Source organism: Anser brachyrhynchus, assembly GCF_964034855.1.
Source record: "Anser brachyrhynchus genome assembly, chromosome: 19".
Lineage (NCBI taxonomy): Eukaryota > Metazoa > Chordata > Aves > Anseriformes > Anatidae > Anser > Anser brachyrhynchus.
In genome coordinates this window covers 10,461,207-10,481,329 of record NC_137712.1, presented here as the reverse complement: position 1 = coordinate 10,481,329, position 20,123 = coordinate 10,461,207, and the positions used below count along the sequence as shown (strand labels likewise).

The following is a 20,123-nucleotide window of genomic DNA, read 5'->3' as shown; positions in this document are numbered from 1 at the left end:
CCTTGTGGTTTTTTTTCCCCTTTCTGAAAGCATTCCTTTTTTTTTTTTTCTTTATTTCTTTTTCTTTTCCCCTCCTTAAGTAGGGTTCTGTGGGAAAACATCGCTTTTAAACTTTTGTTCGGGCTTTTTTTTTCTCTGGTTGCCGCTCGGTGTTTGGGTTTCTGGTGGTGTTAATGCGTTCCCCTCTGCCTTTCTGCACCGGGTCCCTGGCGTGGTTTTGTTTCTCCGGCTGGTCAGGATTCTCGGGGGGGTTAATTTGGGGCAGAGGGAGGTAGAAGCAAAGATAAAATACGAGAGTGTGACCCTGTTTTTTTTGTCTGTTCCTCTGGTGGAATTTTTAAGCGCAAAAGGGAAGAGGAAAGAAAAGAAAGAGTGATAAAGTGGAACTCTGTGTGCTTGGCTTTGTTGGGGTAGAAAGGGGAAAAATGTTACAAGGGAACAACACCGAGACTCCTATTTCACTGCTTTTTGTGCTCAGAGATTGAAAGATAAATCAGCGCTTTGAAACGCTTCGGTCTCAAATGCTGAGCTCTTCTGTCTCTAATGGACTTCTTTGGAAAAAGAAAAAAAATATATATTGTAAAAAGCGTAGCGGCGGTTCCCTGCTGGAGCCAGAAGCAGCGGTGTGCGGGCAGGGCCCCGCTCCCCTCCAGCAGCCCCCGGCCCCGTTAGCAGGGCGCCGCTGCCCGGCTGGCCGAGCGCCCCCAGCCGCGTGGGGCAACGAGGAGCTCCCTGGGAACTAGCTGTGGTGCCTCTCGTGGCTTGTCCTGGCCTCTGGTGTCTAATCGAGGAAAGCAATTGCATTTTGATGAGACCTAATTCTATTACCCCGGTGCGTGCTTGTCCCCCGGGAGACGTCAGGGTGTGCTGGCTTTCTGCTGGTAGCGAGTGCTCCGTGGCCTTCCGATGGCTGCAGGCTGCGGTCAGATCGCTGCCCTGTCTTCAACTTTCAGGAGCCGTCCACGAGAGACCCTGAGGCTCGGTTTCCTTCTCCTGCCCTGGGAATTGCCCAGGTGACCTCCTCCTCCCCTGGCGTGGGCTCCGTGCCTTTCCCAGGAGCTTTCTTCTTTCTCATTCGCCTCGCTGCCCAAGAAGACTTTTTATTTTTTATATTTTTTTGGCACATCTTCACTGAATTTGGTTTGTACACAGTGACAGCCCCGGCCTTGGAGAGGCCGTGAGATGAGGGAGATGGAGAGGTCTGTGGTGAGGGAGGGAGAGCCAAGAACAACACCTGGGTGTCACTGAAAGCTCTCAGCTTGTGACGGAGGAGGGTGTTCAAAGCACGCGGCTGTCAGCTGGGGCTTGAGGCAGTTCCATGGGTGGAACCGGGTGGAGATTGGATCCTCCAGCCCTGAGCGGCCACTACGGAGATGGTGGCAAAAAGTTGCCTTTTTCTCCAAATACCCTGGAGCTGTCTCAGCTGGAGCAGAGGTGCTACGGGACCTGGACGGGGTGATTTTTCTGTAGCAGTGCTGCTTGCTGCTGCAGCTCTGTGCCACCCGATGTGGTCGCTGGCTGCCGTTGCTGCAGGTGTCCTCGAGTAACTTCAAAGTGGTTGAAATGCCCAAGAACCGGGGTCTTGGAGCACTCTGCTTGTTCCGTGTTCCTTGCGAGATGGCTCTTTCCTGGGGAGTTTGCCTGCAGTGGGGGCCCTGGCGGGATCAAGGATGTCCTGTGTGAGTGCTTTTGGACTATGGAGTAACAGCCTGGAGCCCCTTTGAGTGAGCGACCGGGGCAGGGAGCGGCATGTCCAGGTGCTGTGCTCTCCCTGTGGATGCTCTCAGCTGGCCTGAGACCATCCAGGGAAGTCAGAGGCATGGAAGAGGCTTGGGCATCCAGAAAGGGGGAGGCATTGAGAGGAGAGGCAGATCTCACGTGGAGCCAGCGCCCACAGCACGGGGTGGCTGCCTCTGCCAGGCACGCCCTGGCTGGATGGGCTCGAGGCAGGTTCTCTGTGGGCCCGGGGTGGGGCTTGCTGCTTGGTTCCCTTATTCCCTAAATGTTCTGCCATCCCCTTGGGCCATTTGTCTCTGCTCCTGTTTGCCAAACACCGCCTGCACTGCTCTTACGCTGCAGCTGTTTTTGCAGGTTCCCGGTTACTGCACAGTTGTTCTTACTGTGTTTGTTTTAGTGGTTATAAACTGATTTTTAAAAAGGAGTTCGAACTTGAGCCGGAAAGTCTCCTTCTTTTCCTCCATGATTTGGTTGAGAAGTTGCACTGTGGGGTGCAGCAGCTGAGCCCGGTGGTGTTGCCCCCGCTCTCCCTCCTTACCGCGAGGTGCGTGCCCAGGGACATGGGGGCAGCGGTCCTCTGCTGGGCAGGGCGCTTTGCGTTTAGTAGCTGGCGTACGTTTGGGGGTGTCTGCTCTTAATCTTACAAAATTAGGAACTTGGAGACTTCTTTTTTTTTTTTCTCACAACACTTTGTGTAGCCTGAATGTTTGCAGTCAAGCAGAGCTAAAGGTCTATTTCTTCCTTAAAGAACCAGTTTCTTTAGGGCAGCGTTTCAAATTCGCGTGAGGCTGAGTCGCGTTTGGAGCTAGAAGGTGCCGCTGTTGACCAGGACGGTCACACTGTGACTCCGTCACCCCGTCCTGTACAGAACAAAGCCCCTCGCAGGGATTCTCATGGTCATTTCTGGAGTGGTTGAATCACCATCCCTGGAGGTGTTTTAGGAGTCGTGTAGACGCGGTGCCTGGGGACATGGCTTAGCGGTGGACAGCAGGGCTGGGTTCATGGCTGAACTTGATGATCTCAGAGGTCTTTTCCAGCCTAAATGACTCCATGACTTCAAGAACTAGTGATTGTGCCAGAGCTGATCTTTTTAGTACTTAGCAAGTGGCTTTAGTGAAGAGACAAATTGAGGGAGATCCCAGCCCCAGCATGGTTAACTTGATCCTCTGCTCTCGTGGTGATTAATGCATTTTACCTTTCCCCTCTGATTTTTGCTTCCTTCTGCTTGTTTCATAACAGTTACTTTTGCGAATTGAATTGAAAATAGGCGCTGGAAGTGGTGAATAATCACTTCCCTTGGAATAATCCCGGGCTGGGAAGAGCCAAGGATTCAGTCCTCATGATCTCTTGTTAGAAACAGGCAAACTTTTTTTTTTTTCCTTCCTGTATGCTGTGTAGAACATTGAACAGCGATTTCTATCCAAGAACTTCAAGGAAGAAATTTCCAAGTACTTGAATGACCAGCTGGGGGCAGGTAGGAAAGGGCTGCCTGGGTGTCGGGGCCGAGAGCTGAGGCAGGGTGTGAGCGCTTTCATGGAAAGACGTGAAAAGCAAGGAGGTCTGATCCTCCTGCCTCCCCTTTGGGGTTCCAGAGCAGCAGTCCCTGTTCTCCTGAAAGCTCAGGGGCTGCAGTTCTGCATGTGCAGGCACGAGAGCGGTGCTGCCTGTTCTGCTACCACCATGGTGCTCCTCCTCAGGGAACAAGGCGCAGCTGGCCCCACAAAGACGGGCAGATAGCGGAGTCTGGGAAGCTGCTGCTGCGCTTCTTCCTTGCTCTTTGCTCTGCTCGCGCTTCCCCAAGGCTTTCACCAGGAAGGAAAGCGTGCGTCCCTGTGGGGACGTAGCACAGGGCGGAGCGTAGGGCTTGGGGATGCTCCTGGAGCTTCACCGCAAGCTTGGGGAAAGTTCTTCTGCATCACTTGAATCAGCTTCAGAGTGAAGGTGGCTCTCCAGGAGCTCGTTCCCTTACTTCTCTTCAGAGCTCCCGCTCTGCCGGTGGCTCCTCTCCGTGGGAGCGCCTGGGATCTGCGAGCTGGCTGTGGGGAAGTGCTGATACACGTCCAGAATCCAGAAGTGGAGAAAATACTGTCTTACGTCCAGGTTACTGCTCTCACCTCTTTAATGGATTCCTTTTCCGGATGGTGCTCAACTTGCAGCTCAGAGCTTTTTCTTACACTCTTAAGAGCCTGCTTAAAGTGAAAGAGTTTGCACAGAAACGTGAGTGCTCGCAGGCTGCGGAGATTCAAAACGTGATGCTGCAGTGAGGCGCCGGCAAACCGTCCTGGTGTCTGGAGCTGTGTGGGAGGAGAGATGGCTTCTGGGCTGTGTGACCCCAATGGGGAGAAGAGCAGCTGGGGTTTAACAAACTGGTTAAAACCGTGTAGGCCCCCAAATTCTCAGGAGACATCTCTGCTTTCCTAGAAGCTTCCTTTAACAAGCTGATTTCTCAGGCTGATTGCTTGCAGATGAGCTCATGCAGTGTATTTTGTAGGGAAAGAATCTGAGCTTGGGCTGGGGAGCCAGGGAGCTTTAACACACCAGTCACATGCCCAGTGGCCTCATGGCACACGCAAAACACTAGAGGCTGTGAAAGCAGCCGTCTTCAGGACGGCTTTGTGCTCCAAAAAGAGCTCGCTGAATACGAAGCGTGCCAAGGGATGCTCCTGAGCGCTGGGTCCTGTTGCTTGGACAGCAGCAGGAGAGCGAGGAAGTATTTCATCTTTCCTCAGCTCTGTTTCTCTCTTTAGCGTGTGTGGCGCTGGGCTAAGCCCAAGCGAGGGAAAGCTCTCATCTGCCTTAATTCCCCGGCCCTTTTTCTGCTGGCGTCAGCAGAGGAATTTGTGTAGGATTGATGATATTTTTGCTCTTAATGCATCAGAACCTAGTGAGCAGCGAAGCCTTAATGCTAGCGTTGTGCTGCGGGGGATCCCGCAGACCTCCGGGCCCTCTCCAGAGGGATGTTTTCCACCTCTCTCGACAGCAGCGGGGCTGAAGGTGTCCTTATTGGGAAGGCCTGCTCTTCCAGAACCATCCCGGGCACGGTTTGAGGATGTTGAGAGTTACATAAAGCTTTTGTGGGGTGGTGGTGGGTTGGCGCTCCCAGCGAGCGGAACGAGCTGAGCTTTGTTGCCAGTAGCTTTAAGCACAGCCTGTTCTCACAGGCCAGGTGGGAAGGTAACCCTTCTGATGGGTCTCCTTGTGCCCGGAATGATTCCCTCTTCTGAGTCAAGGACATATTACTTCCACAAAGCTGTTTGATCTGGGGGGAGTTTCACTGATACTGGTTACGGAAATGGGAGCTGAGGAGCTCCCTGTTTCCAGTCTCTTAAAAATGAAATAAAGTTAGACTAGGCAGGGATAACTTCAAATCAAAACCTGAAATCTGACGGTGGTTTATGTAACGTGAAGGCAGGCGTGTAGAAGGCAAGACGCATTAAACCAGCTGCCTCTGCACCGCGCTGCTCTGCCTGCAGTGCAGTCTGTTCTGTTCTCGCCTCTGGGAGCTTTTGCTGAAACAAGTGGGAGCAAGTCGGCCCTCCGGGTGGGCACAGACGTGGTGGCGCTGCTCTTGTGTCACTTTCTGCACGTCTGCTCCTCCGGAGCTCCGTAGACGTTCTCCCCAGGGCATGCCTGCACATGGGTATTTCGTAGAGCTGCTTAGGGTTCTCGTGAGCGTGTAGTCCAATGCAAGTTAAAATATCCACTTTGTGTCATTGTGATTTATTTTCTAGGTAAAATCATTGTGAACGTGACTTGATTTGGTTCCATTTCCTTATGTACTGCCTAATAATCCCAGGATCATATATTATATTTTTTTCCTAACGAAGATGACTGGTAAAGCACTTGTTGCTCCGGCTGATTGCACTGAGGTTGTTTATTTTTCAGAGCAGCTCGACCGTGTCTTCTTTCACGCTGCTCCTGGACGGGATCCTGCTGGCCTGGTGGCGGGCCGGCTGCCCACCTGGAGACCGTGCACACGCATGGGAGGTGTGGGTCTGTACCCGAGAAGCGCTGCCCAAACCTCGGTTTGCCCGTGGAGCATTAAAACGCCCGCCTGCTCAGAGCTGGTGCTCGCAGAACGCGTGAGCGAGGAATTAACTGGGTGGGGTTGTCCCAAAATCTGGGTTTGGGGCCTGTCTGCTCTGAAGGCAGCAGCTCTCTGGGTGTTTGCTTGGACAGGCTCCCGGCGTGGATGATGCTCTCCTGACCTGGTTTGACTTCCCTTCGTGATGCCTGGGTACCGAGCCCAAATCTGCCTGCAGAGCCGCAGGGTCGGGAGAGCCTGACACGAGGTGGCAGGGAGGTGGCGGTTTTGGATGTGCCATGGGGATGGAGGAGAGGGCGAGGGGAGGGAGGGACAAAGCAAACAGTCATGCTTCTTCCCGAGGATTGTCGTACGTCCCGAGCCTGCCAGCTGCGAGTTGGGAGCCAGGAGAAGAGGGCGGGGTATTCTCTTCCAACCAAATGAATTTATGCAGCGCAAATGAAAAGCGAGTTTCTCTGGGAATAGCATTTAAGGTGTAAAAATGTCCCACCCATCAGCAACGGAGAACTGCTGAGGGGCGAGCAGAGGCAGAGCTGCAGAGCACGCTGTCTTTTCAGCCTTTATTTTTCCTTGAAGGATGAGAAGCTGGGCATGTTCTGCTGCGTGTTTCGTTTGGTGCTGGTCTCGGTCACTCGTGCTGTGTTCTTACTGAGAGCTAACGCTAGCCAAGCTTCAGGTTTCATCACCCACCCATATTACTGTTGTGTTATTTCACTTGCGCTCGTTTGTTTCTGCCTGTCAAAGCGCACTCACAGGCAGAAATAGCTGGGGCACTGGTATGAAAACGTCAGCCTGTGGTGGGTGCCTTTCCCTGCGCTCAGGGCTGCCCCGCAGCGAGAAGCCGTCACACCTTCGTGCTGGGGAAGGCGATGGGCCAGGAAGATTTCCTTCGTTCCTGTGTTTGCAGAGGAGCTGAGCTGGGGATGCCTGTGAGCACGGGCGTGTTGTGAGCTGTGATATTGTTGGGGCTGAGGCGCGGGCCACACGCTGCGACCCAGCAGGTGAGAACAGATCTCAGGCTCGCAGCGCCAGGCTCGCGGCCAGCTTCCTCGCTGCCCCCCCACGGGGGTCCCAACGCTCTGGGTTCGTCCCGCGCGCGTTGCTTTGCAGTGGTGAGTTTCGCGTTGGTCCGGATTGTGATGGGCACTATTCAAGTAACCCCACTCCACAAAGTGTCTTTCCTCCCGTCAGCTTGATGCCATCCATCCGCACGGCTGGCAGCGATCTTGCAGCTTCCCCTGCGTGTCAGCAACCTGGGCCCGGCTTCATCCCAAGAACAGGAGTGGGCAGCCCCTCGTGCAGGCGTGCTGCCCTCTTCCCGAGGGCTCAGCCCCCCGCCTTTAGCAGTGGCTCGGGCTCCAGGGTGGCATTTTTGGCCTCCTCCCAGCACTGGAAGGACACGGAATAGCAGCAGTGCCTCTGAGACCTCCCTGGAGCACAGACTTAGCGGGAAATCACTTTGCTAAGTTGCTGCAAACTTCTTGCGAGCTCATGGCCGCCTCGCTTTTAACTTGTGTTTGTGAAGTCTTGCGAGCTTTTGCACTTGAATACACAGCTGAAGTTAAATGCCAGGAAGAAATCTCTTATGGCGGGTGCTAATTTGTGCTGGGACAGTCTGACGCAGTGTGCTGACCCCGTCTGAGACCTGTGCGGCGCGTCGAGGCACAGGCACTGGTACTCCAGTATCCCTGCCAGGACGTGGTCAGCCCAGATTGTGTCAGTGCCGACATCTTCGTTAACCGGGCCTTTTAATTTAATCTAGAGAGATCTCTCCGGAGAAACCCGATGCGAGTCTTTCATAAAGCTGCTGGCAGTAATTCCTCTGCCTCTTCGCCGCCGCTATCACAGAGCCGTGGAAATGCTGGTTGGAGAGGACATCTGGAGGCCTTCAGCCTGACCTCCCGCTCGAGGTGGGACCGTCTCCAGCGTGTGATTGACTCAGCCGTGGTTTTGTCTGGCCAAGTCTTGGAGACGTACGGGGATGGAGCTGGGTACTGCGCCGGATCAGCTTTTATTTGCTTTAGCTTGAGAGCCGTACCTACTGAACCGCCCTGCCGCGTGGGTTATGCGTTTAGCTTTGAATTACCTCATCCTGCAGGTTTCAGTGCCTTTAAGTGAGCTGTTCGGAAATGTCCCAGTAGGGCTCGCAGCACAACGAGTAACGAATCTGAATCCTCCTGCCTTTTCCGTGCTAGTACGGGAAACGTGAGCCCATCCTAGCGCTGCTTCCACAGAGAAGAAGCCAGGGCCCCGCGTGCGGTGGTTTTCTCATGTTTGCACGGGCTCCAGCAAGTGAGGCAGCACGTGCAGGATGTGTCCCATTGCTCACAGGAGCACAAGGCTGCTTGCCCCTCGGCACCAGGGGGGCGCTGGGCTCGTAGGAGGTGTGGGCTGAGCGCGGGGCACATCCCCGGCCCCGAGCCGTGCATGGGACCGGGTGCGGGCCAGCTGTGAGCCCGGGCCGAGGCCACACATACACAAGGCGTGTGGTTGCCTTTCATCTGCCCTCCTCAGCCCCTCGAGCTGGGAGGGGAGCGTTTTCCCCCGGGTTCGCATTTATTTCAGAAAAACACCAGGTCATGGGTTGAGCGTGCCTGCTGGAGCGCACATCTGAGTCGCCCGTCGCGCTCCCGAGAGCAGAACGGCTCTCAACATCTGAGGAGTAAACTTGCCTCCAGAAATGCCACAAGCTTCTGGAAGCCGATGAATGGCATGTAGCGAGGCCAACCCAGCGGCCTCCTGTGTCATCTGGGCTGGGCTGGTTTCTTCAGACAGAGCCTGGGGATTGCAACATCCCCGCGCTGGCTGGGGCCGGCGGGCCTCGCTTGGGAGGGGGGTGGCAGAAACACCGGAGCTGCTGGGGGGGTGAAAGAGTCCCTAGCCGGGGCTGTGCTGCTGGGCCGAAATGTGGCCGTGTCCCTGGGCTCTGCTGTCCCCGCGTGGAGCGGGGCGGTTGTGGAACGGTGCGCGTGCTCACGGCGTGCAGGTGGGGGACCCGTGAGCCGATCGATCTCGGTGGCTGCGATCATCGTGCTGTCCTCTGCTCTGTGCTCACCTGGGGCTCGATGTGGTGCTCCTGCACACGTGAGGAGCACTGCAGCACTGTGCAGCAAGCAGCGGTGAGCTTGGGTGGGTTCGAAGCTCTGTCCCTGCCAGCAGAGAGGCCAAGGGGTGTCCTGCTCGCCGAGAGCCTGCCCGGGCCTCGTCTTGCATACCAGGGGCTGTGGAAAGGGCCGGGAGCGCTGGCGTCTGCTGTCTTCTGGTTGTTTGAAGGTGATGGTCCTTGCTGAGGAATCGCAGAAATGTGGCAGGCGACTGCTGCTGACAGCTGCTCCGTACGGAGCCTTGGGCCAGAAGTGCAGAGGTCAGGCTTTGGCCGCAGGGTCGGGAGCAGCAGCTCTGCAGGCCGTCAGCAAGAGGCTGGCTTCGGCTGACAGCTCGTGTGTGCTGAGCGGCTCAGCCGTACACCGGTAACTCTGGCAGGGGTCTGTCCCTGTGCCTCCTCGCTGGAGCTTAGAGCTGGTGCTTACGGTTTGTGGTGACCTCTGCTTGTCTTCTCCGTGTCTCTGGGAGAAAATCTCCAGTGACGGTGGCTGATCTGGAGCCAGACGTGATAACATGTTCAAACGTCGGCCTTCCTGGTGAAACCTGCCCAGCGCAGGAAACGTAGAAAACTTCTGGGCGAGAGCAATGGAGGTGGAGCAGCATCGCTGCAGGTGTTAGCGGGGCTTCTCCCCAGCGGTCCTGCGAGCTGTGCGGCCCCCTCTGCTGCCGGCGCTCCCTGCACCTTCCCTGCTCCAACCTCACTGCGGAGCTGGAGGGCAGAAGGAGCTGGCACGCCGTGCGGGGGAAGAACGCGTGAGGACAATGCTCGGAACATCGGATACTATCTAGTGCTTAAAGCAGAAAGGTCAGCTTTGAAAGAGGCCTGCTGCCTGCTGAATATATCCGCTGGTTCCAGGGATTAGGTGTCAGAAGCCTGGAGCAGAAGGTTACTGCTCGTACGAGCGAGCTGAGCCCTTCCCTGCAGCAGCAGCGGTTCTCTGCAGCTCTCGCAGGACGCTGGAAGGTACTTGGCTCGTCCCGCAGACGAGAGCGAAGAGGCTGGAGCCTGCTTGGGCAGGTCCCGGTGTCCAGGGATAGGGAGGGGGGTCTGTTTGCAGACAGTGTTTTTTCTCTGCCCCTTTCTGACGGCTCAGTTGGCAAAGAGGGACAGGGAGAGTGTTTACAAGCGTGTCTGTGCTGAGTGCTGCTCTACGCCGGGAGTTTACTCTTCGTCTGGATGACGTCTTCGCTGGGGCTCTGTCCCTACAACTGCAGCAAACTGATCTCGCTCTGCATGTTCTGACCTGCAGGTGTAAGTACGCACAACTTTCCACATCTGCTCTCACCCCTGTCTTTGAGGCAGCCCAAAACGTGGCAGCTGGGGCGTGTGCTTAAAGACAGGGCACACGGGAGGCTGCTGGGTGCTGCTGTTTGGATCTTTTGTGGTAGTGTTAAAGCTCCGAGTGTGCCTGGGGAGGGTCTGTCCCGCATCAGGTGTCCACATGTCACCACATGCGCTGCCTTGTCCTGTCTGAGCCACCTTCCGTTGTCCTGCAGCGCAGCTCTCAGCGGCATGTTGTATGCTGCAGTGGCTTGGTTTTTTTTGAGGTATTTTTTTTTTTTGGAGGTTGCCTCCCATGCTTCTCTGTGCCAGGTTCTGCTCCTCCTCCCTCTCTTCCCAGGTGGGCGGCAGGTGGTGGCTCTCCTCGCAGCAGAAGGCTGATGCTGGCAGAGCTGGGCTGAGCTGAGCGGCCTTTTCCCCTGGGGTCTGACATGCTCTCGCGATGGAGAGGATATCTGGAGATGTTCGAAGCCCGCCTGGTGCCATCCTGTGCCGTGTGCTCTAGGTGATCCTGCACGGCCGGGGGTTGGACCTGATGGTCTCCAGAGGTCCCTTCCAACCTTGGCCGTTCTGGGATGCTGTGACAGGCGGGGACGGGGCTGGCTTCCACCACCCCTCGCTGAAAGAATAAGCAGCGCAGCTGCGTGCAGGCCTGACCCCTCGGTGGGGCTGTCCCTCGCTCAATTCCCTTGTCCCTGCTCAGCCTGCAATGGCTCAGGTGAGGCCCTGGTCCCGTCTGACAGGAGGTGCTGGTGCTTGCCGTGGCCTTCTCGGGAAGGGCAGGCAGTGGTCCTGCCAGAGCTGGGCTGGGGGTGGCTCAGAGGCAAGGGACACGAGGGGCCTGAGGCAGAGCCGCTGCAGGAGGGTGGTGCTTTGTGCCCGGCACACAAAGATTTCAGGCTCTACTCCAGTTGGTTTTTTCCTTATTCTCACTTGGACACGTGTTCCTGTCCCACAGCTGGTAACTGTGGCTGCCTTCTGGCCACAGCCATTAAGGTCTGGGGCATCTCTCCTGGCTTCATTTCTGCAGCGTGATTGTGCAGCTCCTCTTCCCGGGGAGCTCTGGGCTCAGTACAGAGTCAGATATTCAACACCATCAGTCTGTCTTTAGCTGTTTAAGTTGCCTTCACTTAGCACCAAAGCGCTCATCAGTGTTTGTCCATTTACTTCCAGCACTACCTGATCAGGCAGTGGCCCTGGGATAAAAACTTTCCGATTTTGGTGCAAACTGCTCGCTTGTTCGTCAGCCACAAATTTCAGATTCCTTGCTTTGTTGCTCAGGCTCACCTGAGTATAGCTGTTGTTTTTAAGCACTGGAAGAAAAAGCTGGTTTTAAGCCTGCCGAAACATGTCTGGCTTGTAAATAATTAACGGCACTTTCAAGGCATTTTTTTTTCCATGCTGTGAGACCACCTTTTATCTCTTCTGACAACGCTCTTGAAATATTTCTGGGTTGCAGGATACCACATGGGCACCATGAAAGTAGCTGAATTGTCCCGTATCAGGATAAACAAGCTCTTGTGTCTAAATCTGTGTATGGAATTGAAGTATCTGCTGATCGGTCTTCCTCTGTTAATTGCTCTGATCTTTGCCGAAGCCAAGCACGATCTGCTGGGAGCTGAAAATGCCAGCCCTGGCCTGAGCTGGCTCCGCTTCCTCGCAGCCTGGAAACCTGCTCATGCTGCAGAAAGCTGTTCTGTGCGAAACCAAAACAGGGTCTGTTGATGTTATTTCTAGTCCTTTGAGAAGATGACTTACTGGTCACATGTGCTGCTATGAGGTCATTAGGAAGTCTCTCAAACACACAATTTGAGAGGCGGTGATGCTATTGCAGAAGTATGCTCCCTCTGCGATGCGAGATGCGAAACGCGCTGCAGTGCTCCAGTTTGTAATAGCTTTGAGTGGGATCTGTTATCGTGCATATTTGGGTCCGTTCCAGTGAAGAAGGAAAAAAAAAAGGGGCTGTTTTCTGCTTTGCTTTATGCCTAGGATTGATTAGGGAGCGCACACGGTGGGATAAAGTTACATTTCAGAGGGCATCCAGCAGGGAGCCTGTTGCTGCGTCGAGGCGCTGAAGGCAGGCGAGGCCAACTGCAAGATCAGCGGATTTCTTTGTGCCTCCGCGGCGCCGTCCTGCCCCTGGGAAAGGAGCTCCTCAAACCCACGGGCAAGCCGGGCCCCTGCTCTTCCCGGGGCTGTGGGGGCATGGGAAGCTTTTGCCAGCCCCTCGATGCTGGTTCTGGGGTGGGCATCGGCTCCCGTGCTGTTACTGGTGTCCCCCTTGGGTTCCTTGTGCTGGATGCCCCGAGGTGCCCTCTGCCACTGACTGCTCATGGTCCTGGTGGTCCCGGCGTACCCCGAGGGCCTGTGCCCAGCTCGGGCCACGTGCAGTCATGCCGACAGGGCAGGCATCCGGATTTTGGCAAAACTCATCCGAAGTGTTTTATCTGAATCGGTACCACCCTCTTGGGGTGGGACTTCCCAGGCCCGGAGAGACCTCGTGTCTGTTCGTCTCCAGCCTACCGCTCATCATGTGCTCCCGTCCCAAGCTGCAGAAGAGCCCTAGGGATTGTCCCCTCATCCGAGCTGATTAGCGCGCTAAAACACGAGAAGAAGAGTAAATAGTTTTCTGTTCTCAGTACAGAGGTGGATTGTGTGGCTGAGCGGGGGCAAGGAGGCAGGGAGGAAGATGGAGCCAGGAGGCATCTGACTTGCCCATATGACCACGTCTTTCATCTCGCAGCTGCATTTTCCAGCTCAGATTTGGCGTGGGCACAGTCTGGCTCATGGCTGCTGCTTCTCTTCTCTTTGAATACTCCAAATACCTGCTACTTTTGTTCATGCTTCACTGTGATTCCTCATTGAAGCCTAATGCAGCGTATAAATCTTGGAAGAATGGGCTGAATCGCTCTGCTGCCATCTGTGCTTCTCAGCCTCCTGCTGTGGAATCCCCGTGAGTGTCACCGCACACAACAGCAGCATCTGCTTCCAGCATCCTGCCCAGCTGCCACTCGCCCAGAAGGACACCTCCCTCTGCTGGGTGTCTGAGCGGGACGTGGTGGCCCTGTCCCTGTCCCTGCCTTGTGGCTTCCTCGCTGGAGGGAGGCCAGCACCCACATTTCCCAACTGACGAGCCAGCCAAGCACTTCTGCTCTTCCACCTCCCTCTGCGGTTGTATCCCTGCTGCTGGCCCCCTGACAGCGGGGTCATACCGGTGACCCCAGGTGACGTTCCTCTCAAATCCCAGCAGCCTCCGTCACCCAGGTGAGCTTGGGCCCAGCCTGCTGGGGGCTGCCACACTGCGGGGCTGGCCGGTGGCTGCAGCAGTGGCTTTGCAGCTTCGCACCTTGCCCCCCCAGCTCCCAGAATCGATTGCATCTGGAATGGGTTTCTGACCACACGAGTGGCGATGTTACCTCGCCGTGGGACCCTTGTGCTGTTTCTCCAGCCCCCCAGGCCAGCCTCCCGCTGCGGAGGCACCAGCTCCTCGACTTTTTGCTCCAGCTCCTGAATCAAGCCCACGCACCCGCTCGCTCCCACGGTCACCGCGCTGATGCCCTCGTCCCAAAGGACTTGGTACTGCAGACATGCCGTGGCAGGGTGCCACCTGCCTGTTCAGCCTCTGTGCAGTTCCCTCGTTTTGTCCCTGCTTCGAGTCCCAGCAATGCCAGTTCTCCTTGGTGTCTCTGCCCGGGGCCCTCTTTAGTGCAGTCCCTTCTGTCCCTCCTGCTTTCCAGCCCCTGCATTTAGAGGTGTCTGATCATATAGCAACAGCAGCACGCTTGGTGCCCCAAAACACGAAATCATAGCAGTGGCCTTGTGTTCTGTCACCCACCTCCGTGTGCCCCTTACCCTGGGGCTGTGCTGCTGCTGCTGCAGGCCCCGGTCCCGTTGCCTCTCGTGGCAGAGCGCAGGAGTGGTGATGCCCTGGCGCTGTTGGCACCAAACAGGCCGCGAGGGCACCAAACACAGCAGCTACCTTACAGCCTTTGAGCAGGCGGGGAGCTGTGAATTCCAGGAGACCAGGCTGTGCTGGCGATGTTGTCCTCCCCTGGGAAGGAGAGGAGGGGTCTGGGCGGCCCCAAGTCACTTGCGGGGTTTAAGCCTCCTGCTGGCCGTGCCAGGGGGCAGGACCGGGAGATGAGCGCAGCTCCCTGTGCCTCCTCGCACCTCCCCAAAGCCTTGGAGCTGTGGGGCAGAGCCCGGCTGTGGACAGGGGCAGCGGCGCGAGGTGGAGGAGCGATGCTGGGCAGCGTCGGTGATGCCCCCCTCACCAAGTGCCACCTTCTGGTAACTTTATATTTTCTAGCGAGCCCGGTTCTGCGGGATCCCAGCGCTCGCAGGGCCATAGGGGTGAGCAGCTGTGGCAAAGCTGCCCTGACCCCAGTGTTGGTGCTGGGCTCTCCCTCCTTTGGGGCAGGCTCCAGCAGCAGCAGGCCAGGTGACGGAGAAGCCCCCTGCTCTGCTCTTTGCCTGCAATAAGCCTGTCGGCCGGGCTTAATGAGTGACTGGCTATGCCTTTGCTTTTTACCTTTCCCCCTTTCTCCCCAGCGGAGGGTTTTGAGCGCGGGCAGCAGGCTGCGGTGACGTCTGCGCCGGGTTTTTCCAGCGAGCGCAAGCAGCCATGTTAAACAAGAAGGTGCAAGCTGGCTCTGCGGTGCCGTGCCGGGGCCTGGCTTGCCCCTGGGACTACATGGGCCCTGCTTCCTGAGCAGGAGAGCTGCTTTATGTTGTGGTTTTACTAAATGAATTCAAAGCTTGGCCTCTATCCAGGCAAAGCCTGGGCCAAGTGCCAGCAGAGCAGCCCCTGGGGAGAGCGCTGGAGCGAGGAGGGGCCAGCGGAGCGGGGAAGAGCGGAGGAATCCAAGGAGGCCGGTTTGCCGAGCAAACAGCTCTGTTTCCATCTGCTCGGCCGGGAGTTGCTATAGGAACTGCGATGATAGAGGCAGGGCCATCTCTTGGGCCTGTCTGCGTCTCGCGGAGGGAGGGAGGAGGGAGGAGTTGCTCAAGTTTGAACATATCATGTGTGCTGGTGGAAAGTTGCAAGGAATGTCGAAACTACAGCCTGGCTGGGTCTGTGGAGCCCAGCAGCCCCGCTGCAGTCGTTCCCCGCGCTCAGCAGCCCCCGAGCGAGGCAGGTAGGGTCCTTCCAGCGTGGCTCGGCTCTGAACTCCCTCCTGCCAGCTCTCCCCCGGCGCCTTTCTGTCCCAAACTGGCGAAACAGCCAGCTTGCTGGGGGCTGTAGGGGTGGCAGAGCTGGGAGCTGAAGGCTTTTGGCTCTGCTGGGAGGGAGGCGGTGGCTCTCCGTGCCCTGTTTCGCTTCCCATGGCTGCGGGGGGATTCGCGGCCCTGCGGGTATTGCCGCAGCGCTGCGTGCCCAGGGCCCTCTGGCATCTGGGCTCTCTTGTGTTTGATTGAAACGGGGAGCTGGCTGGTGCCCTTCCCCGGGACAAACGCCCTTTCTGGGGCTGGGGCTCTCCAGGCGAGCCCGTGGTGTTTGAGCTTTGTCAGTCGTGCCTGTGTGAAGCGCTGCGGGGCGGGCGGCGAGGGGGATGCACGAAAGCCGGGGCTGGCAGCAGCTCGCCCGAGCCCCGCGGCTCCAGCCCCGTGCTCTGCTCCCGGGGAGGTGCAGACCTCCCTGTCCCCTCCTGATGCACCCACTGCATTTTTTTTCTCACTGTAAAACTTTTCAGGCTCACATTTAGCCTGAGACACAGAAGTGGAAGCATGCAGGAAGCAGCTCCTGCGAATCCTTGTTAGGGTTAAGCACGGGGCTTTCCAGTAGCAGCCGCCCCTGGTAAGTCTGATTATTTCCCCAGTAAACCCCCTTTTTTCAGGTGCTGAGCACTTTACAAAATAGCCCCGTTCACACTGGGCCATTCCAGGGTCGCTCTCAGCTCCGTGGGTGTTTGTTTAAGAGCTTTAGCTGAAATTTCATCCACCTCTTTCTGGGTCGTAGAGGATAATCTGTTTAAAAAAAAAAAAAAGCGGACAGCGTTGTTGTCTTTTGAGAGGCCACGCAACCAGCTGCCCAAGACCTCGGAGTGATCTCCGTGCACAGACACAAAGCTTTCTGAGCTGGGGCAGATCGCAGCCCACCTCCTTGCGCCCAGCCTCGTCTCGGGCAGTGCCTGCCTTATGCCACGAGAGCTCGGCTGCGGCCACGGGGAATAACCTGCCCCTGGAGGAGAGCTTCCTGGTCGCGTTAATTACGGGCCTGCTTCTGCCTGCCTGGATGGAAACTTGCACCCAGCGCACCTTTCCTTTTACTCTGCTAACGTAGCTGCAGATGTTCTTATTACAGGGATCCACTTCCAATATTTTAAGGAGTTACTGCCACAAAGCGGTGCGGGAGCGTGTCCCGGAGGCTTAATGTGCATGGTCTGCCATGGAATTTCATTTCCTCAACTTTAATTTGTTGTTTTTTAATTTCAGTTCATTTTCAATATGGAAAAGAGGTAAATGGGATCCTTTCTTTGGTCTAGACATCATTATTCTGCATGTTTTATTTTCCTCGTGTGCTCTCGTATTTCTCTCCTCATTGCCTTAAACAATCCCAGGATTTTCAGGTTTCCCTACAGCTACCTGCCTTCTCTGGGTAACTGTGAAACCTTATTACTTCTCCGTGAGCTCCTGTTTCTGGTCCATCTTGAGAAAATTTGATCAGACTCTGCCTCTGTGCCTTTCCATGGCTGTTGAACGCTAGGAGAGCTTTTCCAGTGTTCTTGTATTTTCCTTTGTTTATAAACAAAACATTTGGTTTGATTGCTTGCAATACACTGTGGTGAGCAGAGATCTTCCCTGAGCTGTCTCTGGTCGTGCTAGGTATTTTGTTGGAACACTGAGCTCATTAAAATTCCACGAGAAGTTAAACTTTATCTTTTAGGGTTGCGCTAGTAAATAGTAAACCCAGCAGGACACGGTTAGACCTGCCTGAAAATCCTCCCGGGGCTCCGCGGGCTTGTGGCCGGGGTTCGGCTGATCGGTAAGGGCTGCCACTCGCTGCTCCCCCCTTTGCCAGGCACTTTGTAAATGACACTTTAAAAGCACTTTGCGTAGTAAACAGAGCTCGAAGAGCACGGAACAGCCACGTGCACCCAGGCTTCTCGTCCTCGGGAGCGCCGTCAGCCCGGCCCCTGGAGCGTGGGGTGGCAGGAGCCAGACCCTGACCGCTGCTGCCTGCACCTCGGAGTTGTTCTGCTCTGTGCCATCAGTGGTGGTAACGCTCGCTTCTTTCTGACACTGGAAGAGCTTCCTCCGGTTTGGCCTCTTGTTGTAAACGCACGGCTTTGCACGCTTATAAATGTTGTGTGGTAGGGTTACAGCAGAGCTGGTGGTGCTCCTGGAGCTCGGGATGAGGGCAGTGACAGGTGCGTGGGATTTCCTCCTCCTGAATGAAGGGACACTCCACAAAGCTCATAAAACGTAGCTCTTGGTAGTATTAGCATTTCTGCGGCGGTTTGATGGGAAGTAGATTGCCAGCTAAACTCGTCGATGCTCCAACGCAGAGTTTCTGTTTTCATTTTCACTGAACCATCCCTTATGTGTTTGGCTTCCACCCCTGTAAAACCCAGCAGATTCTCAGCGTGGTGTTGGATATTGTGCACTGCTATATACGCTAGTTCACTTCCCTTCTGGTTTTGCAAAGAGCCCGGCCCGGTGCTCATTTCATCTTTTAATGCAAAGTGCTCTGTCTAGATTCTTGTAAAAAAGTGCAGGTAGGCAGCCGTTGCTGTAAGCTGGGTATTCGGGAAGGCAGCAGTTAGTGAAAGCTGAAGATAACCGAAAAAGTACAAATGTAGCTCAGGGCAGTGAGAAATACTTTGATATCTGTGTGACAACAAATTTCATCGGTGGTGTTTATATAGAACTGTTGGCAAAGATTTAAAAAACAAAGACGACAAATACCCACTGATTACTTCTGTGTTGTTACTAGCAAAGCGTCCCCTCCGTTTGGGGAGAAGCTGGATGCTGTGCTCTCCTTCATAAGGCTGTTGAAATACCTTCTGTTGCACTGGCAACGGGGGAGGCTGTTAAACACCAGATAATGCTTCACAATCTTCGAAACTCGGGCACGACTGGAGCCTGCTTGAAGCAAATTGGCAAAACAACTTTCTGAATCCCTGCTGCTGGGGAACAAGGCTGGGAAGACTGCAGCGCTTCCAGAGTTTGGGAAAACGTTAATGTTGGAGCAGTGCTTTAAAAGAGAGGGGGAGCAGGTGACCGGCAGGCAGCCGGGACTGACTCCAGGCCAGAGCGAGGTCCGGGGGAGCTGATGGGTTAGTAAATGGTTGTCAAATTAAAGAAGGAACCCACTCGGTGATCCACGTGCTCCGATGGAAAGCAGATCCTGTCCGAAAGTGCTCAGATTGTGGTTTTTAATGAGATTCCTGCCCCGGTTGCCACAAGTAGCCGGGCTGACATGACGTACCTGGACCCAACGAAGCTCTGCGGTGCCGCTCCCGGGAGGCAGCAGAGGCCCCGCGTCGGGACGGCGGTGGCAGCGGGTCCGCTCGCCCGGCGAGCTCGGGGCTGTGGTGCTCACACAGCTGGTGGGCGCTGGGTTGAGAGCCCCTCCTGGGGGGGGCGGTGGTGGTGTCTGCTCCGTGTCTGCTGTTAAGGTGCGCGAAGGTGGCAGCATCCCAGTTCCCGTGTCGCCGGTCGGTACTGCGTTGAGTAGGCTGATTTATGGTGCCGCACGGTAGCTCTCAGAAATAGCTGGGAGTAGATCCATGCTGGCCATAGCTGGGGCTCCTCCCTGGCTCCGTGTGAGGCGAGCTCTGCTGGTCCCTGCTTTGCTCATGAGGAAACCACTGGGAGATGGAGGGAAATCAAACCAGGGCTGACTTCTCCTGTGGTCACTGGGGAGAAAATATTAATGAGCTTTGCCCTGATAGTGACCTCACTCGGGAGGCTGAGGGAGTGAGGGTGGCTTAGCCGGGGCAAGAGAAGGCTTTGGGGTACCAAGAGGAGGTCATAAAGAGCCTGATCCTCTTCTTGGTAGAGGCATGTGGCAGGAGGGCTGGTAGTGATCACAGGTGGAAATAACAGGAAGGTCTGGATTGGCATAAGGAGCAGAAAGCTTTCCCCCTGGGGACAGCTGAGCAGTGGAGGAGGCTGCCCAGCGAGGCGGGGGAGCCTCCATCCTTGGAGGATTTTAAGACCCAGCCGGCCAAAGCCCCGCGCAGGCTGCTCTGAAATTGGTGCTAACCCTGCTCTGAGCAGGAGGGGGATTAGATGCTCTCCCGAGGATCTCTTCCAGCCCGAATAATTCTGTGCCTCGGTAACCTGATCTCCTTCGGAGTGCGAGTTTGAGCGCAGTTAAATAAAAGGTTATGGTGGAGCCCCTTGAGAACGGGGAGGGAGGAAGGTGGTTTAGATTGAGTGCTCTTAATACTCCATCTGTCATCTGTGTGGTTAACGTGTCATATAAAGGGCTGCTACGTGAGACTCGGAGTGGGAGATGGTGGGTCTGGGGAGGAATACTGCGAGCTTGTAGTTGCTATGTTTTAAGGATTGTTTTAAAAAAAAAAGTAAACAACCTCAAAAAAAAGAAAGGAGGAGGAAAAGAACTGGAGAGAGATGCCAGTGTAAAGCACAGAGTAGAAATGTGCATGCCACGTGCTCTCCCGTGCCTGTTCTGCGTGGGAAGGAAGCTCTGATGGGGACCAAGTGATCATTTTGCTTGGCCAAGGGGGAAGGAGATGATCAGAGCTTCGTGTTTGTGCCCATCCTCCGTTATCCTGCCGCTTCTCCCCTCCCAGCACCACCCGACATGCAGAGACCAGAGCCTAGAGGTGGCTCCAGCATCTTGGGCACCTGCACGTGGACAGGCTCGCTGGGGACACGGGGTGTGCTTGTGTCCCTGGGGCAGGCACGGCTGCGAAGGGGACAGCCAACGGCTGGGGTGTTAGCACAGCGAGTTGCGGGTCCTTATCTTTGGCTCTGCCTCTC

General features: G+C 55.8%; 1 protein-coding gene across 2 annotated transcripts in view; it reads left to right on the top strand.

Moving 5' to 3' along the window:
* The window catches only part of LOC308180209 (discoidin domain-containing receptor 2-like), a 60,310-nt gene that overhangs the window by 491 nt on the left and 39,696 nt on the right, over positions 1–20,123 (top strand). The window contains exon 1 of one of the 2 annotated variants that reach the window (XM_080561427.1): positions 12,825–15,307. The exons of the other annotated variant lie outside the window; for it this stretch is intronic. The gene's annotated coding sequence lies outside the window, so the exon portion shown is untranslated. Of the gene's footprint in view, positions 1–12,824; positions 15,308–20,123 lie in introns of those variants that run through there. 2 annotated transcript variants of the gene reach the window in all.